Source organism: Mercenaria mercenaria, chromosome 18 (assembly GCF_021730395.1).
Source record: "Mercenaria mercenaria strain notata chromosome 18, MADL_Memer_1, whole genome shotgun sequence".
Taxonomy (NCBI): Eukaryota; Metazoa; Mollusca; class Bivalvia; order Venerida; family Veneridae; genus Mercenaria; species Mercenaria mercenaria.
This window is the reverse complement of record NC_069378.1, coordinates 15,999,537-16,012,992: the sequence shown is the minus strand read 5'-3', so window position 1 is coordinate 16,012,992 and position 13,456 is coordinate 15,999,537. Positions and strand designations below refer to the sequence as shown.

The window sequence follows — 13,456 nt, the reverse complement described above, 5'->3', positions numbered from 1 at the left end:
AATAAAAACTGCCTTGCCAGTGTGAGTGTAGGAAGGATTTTTCCAGAAATGGCAGAAAACTACCAATATAGCAGAAAATATTTGTTACTGGCTGAATATAATATATTTTATTTCAAGAATTATTCATGTTAATCCATGGTTATAATTGTCTTAAAAGATATTTTTACATGACATGACCTTTGCAGAAATAGCTATTTTTTTGCAAAACATTGTGAGTTGCCATGGTAACACAAATTTGACTTAAATTTAGATTTGTTTGATTATGTAGACAGCATGTGTCTTCTTTATATTCTGCTAATCAGACTATGTTCTGCAAGAAAATATCTTTAATGTGTAACCATCAACAAAACATGTCATAACACAAATCTGTCATAAAATGGCAGAGCTGTAATGCAGGTAGGCATATCAGGAAAATATGTAGTTCTGAAAGACAAGTTATATTACATAAAACGATGTTTGTTTTTTATAAATGATCATAATTGACCATTTGTGGTGTAAAACAATTGTATACTGAACAGATGCTAAATGAATGTTTTGATTCTTTCTGGAAAATTTACAAAAAACTACTATTTTAAGAAAATAGTGTATTGTTGCCATGGTGACATTAATTTAACTTTCAAATTATTTTGGATATCATCATATGTAAACAACATCTTTCTTGTTTATATGTTATATATGTTAAGCTGTATTATGTTAGTGAATATATTTTCATATGTAATAATTGCATCAACAAAGCGCTATGTTACTACACAAGCCTGCCTTAAGATGGCAATGGTTGTCACTGAGAGAGGTGTATCTGAAAATTATGTATTTCTCAAACCATATTACATTAATTATTTTCACGGAATGATGTCTACTCTTTTACTTTTAAATAAGAAAACAGACAGCTTTTGATGTAAATATATGGAAAAACACTTCCAATATTCAATTTATTATAAAGAAATTGCCAAAAATGTTAGTATTTTTGTAAGAAAATACCACATTGTTGCCATGGTAATGTTAGTATTTTTGTAAGAAAATACCATATCGTTGCCATGGTAATGATTCACTGATCAGTAATCTAAGTCTTTTGAAATTTTATCAAACTCACAGTTGATAATAACAGTCTAATAATTATATTTTCTTGCCTGAAATTCTTTCTTACTGTTTAATAGATAAGGTGTCTATAATAATAAGATTAATGTCCTAGTTTTTGGGATGTTGTCTAATTTGATATCAAATAAATTCTGTATCTTGTTCAAAAGAATGTCATAAAACAGTTGTCTGTAAACTGTTAGCACACTAGAAAAAGTTAATTCTGTATTTATTTCACATTCTATGTAATTTATTGTCAGATTCATCAAAAAACTGTTTAAAAAGAGGTTAAACAACAGTGTTGCTATAGAAACGATTTTTAGAACATAAATATTTTTATACTACATGAAATAAAGAGACAAAAAGAAATACATTCCATTAATTGCATGTTGCTTTTGTTATTTTATCATGTATTTTATCTTGATATTATTTAAATATGGTGTCATTATTAAGATATACTGCCTCAATTTTGATACAGTTAGACAAAAACATGGTGTCCGAAAAGTGGTAATATCTCCATGACAACGACTTATTTTTGTTGTCAAATTGAAGATTTTTACTCAGAACGGGTCAGTCTGTCAGATTATCCCAAAACCCCATTTTTGACCAAAATTGCATTTGGACCCAAAATCTCATGCTCTGTCACATATGCCAGCACCTACGCCTGCTTTTTTTAATTGCAAATAAGCTAAGTGTTATATTTACATTGTAAATGTTCCACACCTAAGAAAAACTAGTTTGGTAATAAACGAAACGCGTTTCTCATTATATAGCCGGACATTAATGCAAGGTGATGCTAAATACCGCCTTGCACTTCGTACGTAGCTGACATCTGAGTTGCGCAATGATGATAACACTTCGTGTAAATATTTACTGATTTGCGGAACAGGAATAACTACTTACGTGTAACGTTCTACGCTACATCTTGTTTGCCTTCATTATTACTCACGTAATGTTACTAACAAAGGTAACTATTGCAATATGTCTAACGTTATGTCTGATTTATATTTCACCCCGTCCTTGATTGTCGTGTTTAATAGCAACCTTTATTTATTGAAAAATTACAAACGATCATTATATTTTTTCTTCTCGAGTACCGTATCCGATTAAAATTGTTCTACATCGTAGAATCATTCTTGGCGTAAACTTAGCTTAATTTCTTAAGTGCAATATGCTTTTGTGTTTCAAAAATATTTTACATTGTCTTCACAAATTCATAAGATTTATTAAAGCCGCAGGGGAGTTCGTGTTTCTATTACAAGAAATGATATTTCAAATGAAAAGATCAGAGAGACATTGAAAAATGAAATCTAAATGTTACTTGACATTACGAAATACACCCCCTGGAAAATATATTATCAGAAGATTTTCCCCTTGTTTAATAAATTAACAAAATAAAATACTTTCAGACAGGCAGACTTGTTTCTTTGTAACTGATACATTTCAAAATACAGAAAATTCGGTTATGTTCAATGTAAAAGTAGAGCATAGTGCAATCACCAATAATCAATCTACATGATGCTCATACATAAAACCGAATCCTTAAAAAGATTCAATTTATGCATTACGGAAGCAATTGACTAGTGTTTATATCTCATTATTCGATAAAACGGAGACAGGCAACTGAAAGGCAAGGTGACGAATCTGTAGGGAGTGTAACTGCTTCTGGACAACAAGAAATGTCGTCATTAAATATGAACTTGTTGACAATCCAGACTTGTCTTAGAACATTTAATCATTGACTTTATATAGATAGAATAGCCAAGGGAATTGCTGTGGCTTAGAAACAGGACCATTAATTCGTACCGTCTAAAATGTCAAGGAATATAACATTCGGCGCTGTTAAAGCTCAATTAATCTAGAAGGATATTTTATTTATGTTTAGAGTAGCATGTAATATCCAGTTACACAGAGTACGGAGCTACTTGATTGATAATTAACAGGTAAGGTGTCGGCCCGGTACAATTTCTCCTTCTTTGCTGTATAGTAAAACAAGCACGTTTGGACATGGATTGTGAATTTCACAACATAATTGCAGCATTGACAGATCTGTATTTCTGAAGTGTAATACTATCCCAGTCAATATATCACAGAAAAACACCACCATCAACGATGAACTTTTTTGCTACACATCAAAGTATCTAGTCCATGTTTAAATTTCCCACTGACATCTGTCATGGCCGCCAGTCTGGTGTAGTTTTTTAATCCTTCCGCACAGAAATGTAGTCCTGAAAAACACACATAAAACAACTGTTAAAGACATCAGAAATGACAAAAAATGTACACAGTATCAATAAATACATTTGGAATTTAACATGTCAAAGTAGGGATAGCGTTAAATTGGGAACTTCAAAATTTCAAAGAACTACTTCCTAGGATACAACGACCCGGAAGTACTTCTATACCGGGTGACACCGTAAATGCCAAAGTTTTGTCTGTTTTCAAACGTTTGTTTTATGTTGCAGTCAAAGTTTTAGATGCACAACATTAGAACATTACTTGTGACTTTTCAAATACGCTTTCCTGTAAGTGGTGTCATTATTGTACTTATATCAAGTTTCAGAAGATATATTGTATGCAACTTTTTGAAAAACAAATCATGCCAAAGATTTATTGAGAATAACGTTTTAATTGATTTCAATCATCGTAAGAGTTTAAAAGTTACAGGTTTGCTAACTACAAATGTGATCCGCTGTGCGAAAACTATGGTTAGAGATTTGCGACCAGCAAGGATCTAGAGCAGTGCACATCCATTCCATACTGTTTGTTCATCCATTTTTGCACTTGTTCGCAACTGGTAAGCGATCGACATATATTTAGCTCTGACAGCCCGGACGTTCAGAATGATCTGGTTCCATACTGGTCGCAAAGCTCTTACTTATTTTTTCGCACGGCGGCGCTTAAATATGCGCGAAATGTACCTACCCTATAGAAAATTCAAGTGGAAATCCCGACGGGATTCCGATAAGATTTCAGTGGGAATTTCAGCGGGAAAAAATTTCGGGATTCCCAGTGCCTTCCGGTGAGATTCTCAGCGGGAAACACTGGTTTTCCCGGCGGGATCCCACTTGATTTCTCATTGGGAATCCCGGATTTCAAGTGGGATTCCACCGGGAATTCATATGGGAATTCCAGTGGGATATACCGGGATCTTAGCGGGATATACCGGGATCCCGAAAATTTTTCCCACTGAGATCCCGGTAAGGTTCCACTGAAATTCCGCTGGGATCCCATTTGATCTCAGTGGGATCCCAGTATATATAGATTGTGGGAATTACCTGGATCCCAGGTTCCGATTTCACGAAAAATCTTAAGTAATTGCTTAGCTAAGTTTGTTATTTCAAATGCTTGTTTTTGCCCTTTAAACATCTTCAGTGTTGACTTTTTCATCTATATCAGACCCGTACATGATTATTTAATAGATCAAAGCAAAACAATTCTGAATATTACAGAAATGAAGTATAAAAATAAGAAATATACTTAAGCAAATACTTAAGTTCTTTATACCGTGCATAAATAGAAATATCATATTTGCGAGACTGAAATAAGTACTGCAGATAAATACTACTAACCATAGCTTAATGTAGCTATAAATACATTGGTATAGAAAAAATCAGCATTAAATAACAATAGCTTAAGCAATAGCATACTTTTAAAATAACAGACTTAGCTAAGCAATTACTTAAGATTTTTCGTGAAATCGGGGCCAGAGCGTTTTTGGTTGAAATCCCGCTGAATTACAGCAGGATCCCAACAAAACTAACGCAACAAAAAGTCTGATGAAATCAGCTACTGGTATTACACAGAGAAATAAATGTCTTTGCACAGGTTTTAAAGTTGAAAGGTTGCAAATTAACACCACGTTTTATATTTTCTTTCAAATGAAGTTGAAAATTAGTTTATTGTAAAATTTCCCCTTTGCTCTGAGTCTTTTCTCCAACAATGATTACTAATCAAAATGATACCTACTTAACTGGAGAGAAAAACTAGTTTAAACTCATGCTAGATCTGTGTTAAAGACGACGTGAAAAAATACAAATCTCTCCAAAATAACAATCATTCTGCTAAAACAAGCACACATATCGACTGCAGAAACGAATGCGATGTTAGTTTTAGCTATTGCACCAATAATATTTCCATATAATCTTGATTAATTTTTTGACAGGGAAGTCGTAAGACGAAAAATTCACGATCATTTCACAGATTTTAATTTAATCTTTACAGGTTAATAATATTAACAATGTTTTACCTTATAAAATGTAAATAATATGTTAACAATATTTGTGCTTATATAGTCTTACCGGTACATTATTTCTTATTAAAATAAGTACTCACACAGTAAGTCTGCAACAACAGAAGTTGCATTACAGCTCAAAATAAATACAGAATAAGACGTTTATCTTTCAAAGAGTTTGTTCCCTTTAATTGGTTTCTTCGTAACTCAAAACTATAAAAAGATATTAAATCTGAACCCTTTTAATTGAGTTTGCTCCCTTTAACAAATACAAGCATGTATGATGTCGCAGATCCTTAACATTAGCATGAATAAATCAAAACCTGTGAATCATAAGACTTGAAATGACGCACATAGTTTTAAGATATCATTATAAAAACTGTAATGTCAACGGTACGTTACACGACTAAGACCCGCAGAGTAAAATATAAAGGTGTTCTTGTATCAATACTACCCTATCCGCGGCTGATAATTTTTTCCAGTATCTTGTGTATGTATTATGTTTACTTTTAGTAAACATCTTTGTCGTTGCAAATAAATTATAACTTATTTGCAAAATAAATGAAAAGCCTGCCCATGCATAAAACTAGAAATTTTGATTGGGATGACCTGCCATTTGAGCAAGGTGAACCACACAGTTAATGAAAAATATTTACATACTATTTACCGACTGATCGGCCGTGTGGTAAAGCGTTATGCCGACCCGACCGTGTAGACTTTCCTAGTTCTTTAGTTCCTGGTTTGAATCCCCTTAAAATTTTCTTGTATCTATTAAAATAAGATAAAAGCGAATGTTTCAATTTACATTTTTCACTTTTATCTGTTAATTTTTAGTGTTTGTTGATATAACATACAAAGCAGCTTCAGCTACATGCTTACTCAAAATAATAATAACGTATTTATTATAAAGGGTAAAAGTATGCAATTTAGAAGAAATTCAATAGGTTTACAGAGCAATGTATAATAAGAAATAAAAAAAAACACTTGGACTCCAGATTTATAGGCTAAGAATGATCCTTCTTGAAAGTTTGTCATATTATGAGTATTAGAACATTATCTTTTGTTTCTAAACGATTTTAAAAATGCTTAATCAACAAAAAATATGTCCGACTGAAAAATCGAACACGGGTTTCCTCGCCAGTAAAAGCTTTCCTACTATTTTGACCAATACACAGTCTTACTTAACAACCGCTTATACAAAGCTTTATAACTGAGACAATTTACATCTGATACCCGTTACAAATGCTTTCTAATTTTAAAATGGAATACATAGTTAAACTAACTAATTCTAAAGTGTTACCATACATATAATCTGTAAGTAACTAAGTTTAAAAGCTTCGTAAATATAGCTATAAATTTCTAATATCTTTAATCTTTGTCGAACAATCCAATAAATACAAATAAATAGTTTTTATTTAAATAGGAATTTTAAATAAGATCAAAAAGGTATTCTATACGAGTAAACGCATTGGCTGATCGAGTCAAGGTCGCATCGCTTGTCCAACCGATGTATCTCAATTCCACTATATTCCATCAAAATGAGATATCAATATCACTTACAATTGTGCTAATATCAAGAATCAACGAAACGTCGTATCTCTTTTTAAGTTATTCCAAGTACAAAATGTAGTAACTTTCTCTTAAATATTTATATATTCCCGTTTTTTTCAATGCTACTTCGATCAGATATAATATAAAAATAAAAAAAATCATGAAAAAGATAAGTGTATAAAACATGAAGGTATATGTCTTGGTAAGCTAGTTAAATCACTACAAGACTGGAAAATTCAGTTTCTAATACAATGATCACATCTTTGTTGTAGTTATGCGTTTCAGAAAGAGTAAACTTTCAAAGTTTCCATTGTTCCTTTCACAAATGTCTAAATCTATTCTTTCTTCTGATCCTTGTTCAATATTTGACCTGCAAATAAAGATAAAGGTTTTGCTTGAAAATAAAACACAAATAGTTTTGCTTACATCTTTAAGAAAAATACAGCTAATTAAATGAACTTTCTTCAGTGTTCTATCCTATCGAGTTCTCCACATTTGGTTCATGAATTAAAAAATGTCAGTAACTAGATGATAATAAATTAGTACATGTACAGAAGAAAACAATGCCTGGGACAGATAAATAGACAACGTTAAATCTATAAAAGAAAATATAGACAGACTGAACTGGTATACCATTAGCAAAAAAAATATTTTCACATCGTAATATACATTAACACGACCATTTTCACTATTCACCTTGAGATGATTTTGTCTACTATGGTAGTAAAAAGGGTTTTTTTAATGGTCTGGACTAAGTTTAGACTGTGTTCAGACCCTGTGTTTTGTTTTCATATGACATAACTCCAGAAGCTATTCAAATTTTGTATAATTATGTCCATACTAGATAATCAGAGAAGAAGTCAGAATATAGAACAGAACAAAATAAGTTTTTCTAGTCGGTAGCCAAACGAGACTAAGATGTAAAGTAAATAAATAACAAGTTTTCGAAAGTAAATAATTGATTCTGGTATTCATATGATCATCTCCTAAATAATGTATTACTTATTTTGAATAAACAGAATATCATGGCATAAGGTACGCAAATCTAGTAATAGGCAAAATAAATGCCATATGTTGAAAATTCGTACAAAAGTATCTTATGCATTTTTGATCAAATACAATTTTATCTGAACAATAGATGTATTACTTTCAACTGGCCGGTTGTTGTCAAAGGCTAGTTTGTTCTGCTTTTTTTCTAAAGATGAAATTTAGAATAGTTTTTTCTAACCCCTTTGAAAATCAACATGACTGTCGATGCAAAATACAGTTGTATACGCACCTGGGATGTTATGCATGTATATTCGTTCTTCTCTTGATCATGTATATCTTATTCATGTGTAATTGTTCGTCTCTGATATTTTTTTCTTCGATTAGCGCCTTTTGTCACCTACAATGAGTTTTACAATCATTACTTTACAAAATATTTGATCTAATAAATAACTATTCGAAACATTGTAAACAACATTTAGAATGCACTATATCCTACAATACGTACTATAATTAATCATTACATACTACTCATCAACAAAGTATATTTTGCTTAAAATAATACTGTAAAAGTAGCGAAAAAACACCCCAAACAACAACAACAAAATCAGAGCATCTTTTATTTAAGATTTTGTAGAATGTAGCATGCAATTTAATAGATTTTAAATTGTTGTTCTTTATTAATTTACAATGACTTTTTCGCAAGACCTCCAGCAATTTTATTTACGATCTTAAATACTTTTTGATATAACGTCGTAAATTCGAAATAATATTTTGAAATTATTAAGTATCATATCATAAAAACGAAATGTCATGACCCGCCCGCTTAGCTCAATAGGGAGAGGGCAGTTCTATGGAATTCGTGGTTGTGAGTTCGGGCCCTCGGCGAGGCGTATGTTTTCTGTGACAATTTAATAAAAGGACATTGTGTCTGAAATCATTCGTCCTCCATCTCTGATTCAAGTGGGGAAGTTGGCAGTTTTGTTTAAAGGAGTAAAAACAAAATATTATCTGGTTTAAACCAGAAGTATTTTGTTAACTTGAAAAAAGATTCTTTTCCAAGACACGAAAATTTAAATTTCTTTTCACGGAATAGTATTCATATCTATTTTCGATGTTTATTTTTACAATTGGTAAAATGTTTTTATTACTTCGTAAAAGCGAAATCATCACGAGAGAATATAATCGAAATACCAGTTATTTATACGCAGTAAAAAAAAGAACATAGAACAGAAAAATTACTTAGAACAGAAATGTCGAGGCCCGATATTTCAGTGCGAGCAGTGAACCAAACGTTCAACATATTAATTTGTGACGATTCTGTACAATTATTATAATGAATTTCAAATAAGATATTCAATATTGATAGCAATAAAAAAGAATCATTTAAATAATTTGACAATGATAACTGCAACACATGCACCATTTACAATTTTAAAAATTCTACATTATTCGAAAGTAAAAATAAAAAATCTAATGTTAAGAGTTTCAGATATTAAATGAACAAATTATGAGTACAAAGTTCTGTTCAAATAAAAGTCATCAATGACGCTGTTGAACTTTTCTACATTTAACATGTATACTAGAAATTAAAAAAAAAATCTGTTTCCAAACGCAGTTTGAAGAAAATCTAGGGAGACGAGATAGTGAAATAATTTCGACATAGCCTTTCTATGCTGAAGTAAAGAAAATTTCGGGTTCAACTTGACAATTACAGTTTGATTAAGAATTTGTTTTTTGAAGATAAATGCAAATTGAATTGTTGATTGAGATGTACGATTTCAATAAATCGCAGTTCTATCCTTATGTTTGTTTGTTTCTTTTGGATTTAACGCTTTTTTTTGTAATAGCATTTCAGTCATGTAACAGCGGGCAGTTAACCTAACCAGTGTTCCTGGATTTTGTACCAGTACAAACGTGTTCTCCGCAAGTAACTGCCAACTTCCCTACTTGAATCAGAGGTGGAGGACTAATGATTTCAGACACAATGTCGTTTATCAAATAGTCACGGAGAACATACGCCCCGTCAGAGGATCGAACTCACGACCCCGAGATCCGTAGACCAACGCTTTATACCTACTGAGCTAATTAAGGTCACCGTCAGATAATCCACAATTACGGTATTCTCACATGATATTCAAATAAATACAAATATATCGTAAAAGACACGAAATGATATATAAATATTCACTTACAGTCATCAGCTTTTCCAGTATTGTTCTTTTGATCTTTTCATCAATCCCATTCAATTTTAGACATCGCAAATAATTGTTTTCCCGCCGATCACAACATCATTGTTTAGTAACTTCTCAATAAAATAAAGTGTATCACGAATATATTATCCGACTATATTATCAAAAACGTTCTCATCACACTGACACCTGTTCTTAATATTATATATGTCTTACACATTCATAGAAATAGTTAACGGGTGTTAGTGTTCCTAGAGCTACATGTATACCGTAACTAATGCAATGTCTAGATTGCGGACCAGGCAGTCGGTAAATTACAGGAAATGCAGTCAAATACACAGAAATTTAGTACACTTTCAGTTTACTTCATATCATTACACTGCATATAATTCTATGATGTACCTGCTTAGTGAACGTTCAAGGTATTTCAATTGCAACTAAGACGGAGTCAAAAATGTAGCACGTTTTTAGCAACCATACTATAAACTTCTTGCACAACGTTTAATGTTAACATTGTTTTTTTAATGTTTTTTCTTGTTAAATTTCTACTTTTTCGTATTTACTTGTACTCAATTTCTCCTCTCTTAACTCTTATATTATCTAAGGCGTGCATAGTTATGCAACATTTGTATAATTATCTCCTGTGAAGGGTCTGAATACAGACTAGACGACCCCATTCTTTTTTCTGCTGCTTATAATGAAAGCATATTTTATAAATGTCAGTTTAAAGAGAGTACAAAATTGATTAAAAACAGTTTTGAAATAACATAGAAGTTGCTGTTTCATACTTGTATGTGTAGAAAATCAAGTAGATTAGTAACAAGACTGACAATAGTGTTTTTTTTTTTACAATTTCAGTTTTTTTCAATGTTATTTCAAAAGCCAGTCTGTTCTAAAGATTTTCTCAGATTGTAAGATTATCGTATTGAAAATAAGATAAAGACCTGTTCTATTCGCCGTATTAAAAAAAAGAATAAAATATAACTGAAAAATAGTTATATCTATGTCTTTGAGCCAGTCTAGAAGCGTCTGCTCGTGGATTTCTAGTAATTAGCAAGTGCGTTCAATAATGAACCAATAGTGTCTGTTTTAATTAGAAACTATTATTTAGATTTAATTACAATTATGACTGATGTTTTGTTTTTGTTTTTTTTTTCCCATTTAAGCCGAAATATTTAATGTATTGCGTATGAAAAACATATTAGTTAAACAGAAAAGATTATTTGTTTCGATGACACTACTTTTTGTAAGCTGTCAGTATTGTATAGATACGCTAACATTTAATGCATGCATTAGATTTTTTTCTTTTTGTTGAAATTTTTACTGTTATGAAATCAAGTATTTCAAAATTTATAGTTCTTTGACTTTGATAACTAAATGAGTTGTATATAACTGGGCTTTTCTTCCTTATTCAGCGATACCATATTAGGAGTTAAAATTTCCTTTCAGTGCAGGGTAGTTCTACCAAAGTGGTTTTAATGTTCCTATAAATGTATCTACGGTTGACCGGTGGACAGTGCTAATTGCCAAGTGCTAGAAACCAAATATAAATGCCAAATACCTTTATGCAAAATGATTTCCAAACGAAATGACAAATATTACAATGGAAGACTGGTGCACCATGCTACTTGCCAAATGATAAATAGCAAATTGCTTATACTAAATGCTAATTATGTCATGCAAACATACCACGTACTTGATTCTTAATGCAACATATCAAATGCTATATGCCTATGGGTGGCCGATGCGCCATGCTAATTGTTAAATTCTAAATGGCAAATCGTTAATGCAAAATGCTATTCATCAAATGCTTATCAAATATTGACTGCAAAATGGTAATTGTCAATAATAAATGCTTACTGTTAAAACAATTAATGCCAAATATTCATTACTAAGTGTTAACTGAAATTCGCTCTGTTAAATATTTTAGTGAACATTTTACAGCAAATACATACGTTTCCGTGTTCTTATAACTGGTGCAATATGTTATTGCTCCAACTAAGACTGGTATAACATTTTTATTTTTCAAATCAGTAAAAGTTATTTTCATTAGTTGAAAATTATAAGTAATCAATAAAGTTTATTAATTTTCATTAATTTGAGAATTTAGTCTATGGTCTTTAGCATTAAAAATTTTTGTTTAGCATTTGGCAATTAGCATGGTGCACGGGTCTTCAACTAAATGCACAGGAACAATTCCTTGATCGCCTGAAGCCCTCGTGATAGAAGTTCGTCAAGAATATAATATGATTTGTATGGAAGGCCGGTGCGCTATGCTAAATGTCCAAATTGAATGCTAATGACAAACAGAAAGCTCAAAATGCTTTTTGTTAAATGTTTATTATCAAATATTGACTGAAATTATCAAAATGATATACGCTAATCGTGAATTGCTAAGTGTTAACCAATAAATGCCATATGCTGTTTGCTAAGTGCTCCTTTCAGTTAAAGGGCTAATGAGTTTAACTTCAAATATGCATTGGCCCTTGTTACATAATTTTGTTCCTTTTAAAAACCTATCTTCTAGACATTTCAGAGTAAACAGATTCAGTCCTACGTTTTTATGGCTTCAAATCAGACTGATAGAACATTATATGTTTCACATAACTCAAAAGGGTGTTTATCAATTTAAAGATACAGATCATTAACTAAAAAAGAATTTGACCATCAGCACATATCATTTAGCGATTTGATGTATTAAGCATTCAGCATTTGGCATTTAGCATTCAATATAATTATGGAACATAACATTTGGTATGTAGCATTAAGCATTAAGTGTTTGGCATTTAGCGTAAAGTAATTTCATAAAAAAGGATGGGGAGGGTGTATGAGCAGGGGTGGCTGGGTGTGGATGCACAACTTGAAGATAATAAATGTTCTATCCTTACGAAATTGTGTGTGCACTACCCCATTATGGTGATCTAATACCATTGTACGTTTCATAGTTCTAGGTCAAATACATCATAAGTTATGAAGAAGAAACTGCTATACTTATTGTGCCCTATATAGTTAACACTAGAAGCTACTAAGGGCAATAACTCAAGTGTTGCTTCTGAAATCTGACTGAAAGTTGATGGGCGGCATTTCCCTTTAGTGGTGAATATTTATAAGAAGTTTTAAATATCATGCTGAACCTCATTAACACCAGGAGTAATGTATCGGACGTCATGCGGCAATTTGACATCACATTTGACGTCATATTGATCTCTTACCGGTCCCCGCGACAACCATTGTTTATCGCTAAATATACAGAGCTTGATTTTCTTCGTTGTTTAACTTGAAATCAAATCGGGCCATGTTAGAATATTTTATTAAAGCAACGTTAATCAAACGTCACTTTTTACTGACGGATAGATTTAATAAATCATTTAGTAAAAAAATAACTGGATGGTAAAAGTACTTATTCTTTTAATTTTCT

At 31.6% G+C, this 13,456-nt stretch overlaps 1 long non-coding RNA gene across 1 annotated transcript; it reads right to left on the bottom strand.

The window, feature by feature from the left end:
* Positions 1 to 6,847: 6,847 nt before the first annotated feature.
* LOC123528187 (uncharacterized) lies at positions 6,848 to 10,717 on the bottom strand. Its single transcript, XR_008368386.1, has 3 exons — positions 10,042 to 10,717; positions 8,139 to 8,246; positions 6,848 to 7,229 (listed from the first exon to the last, which is right to left on the bottom strand). It is a non-coding gene; the product is annotated as an uncharacterized LOC123528187 (long non-coding RNA).
* Between the last annotated feature and the right edge of the window lie 2,739 nt (positions 10,718 to 13,456).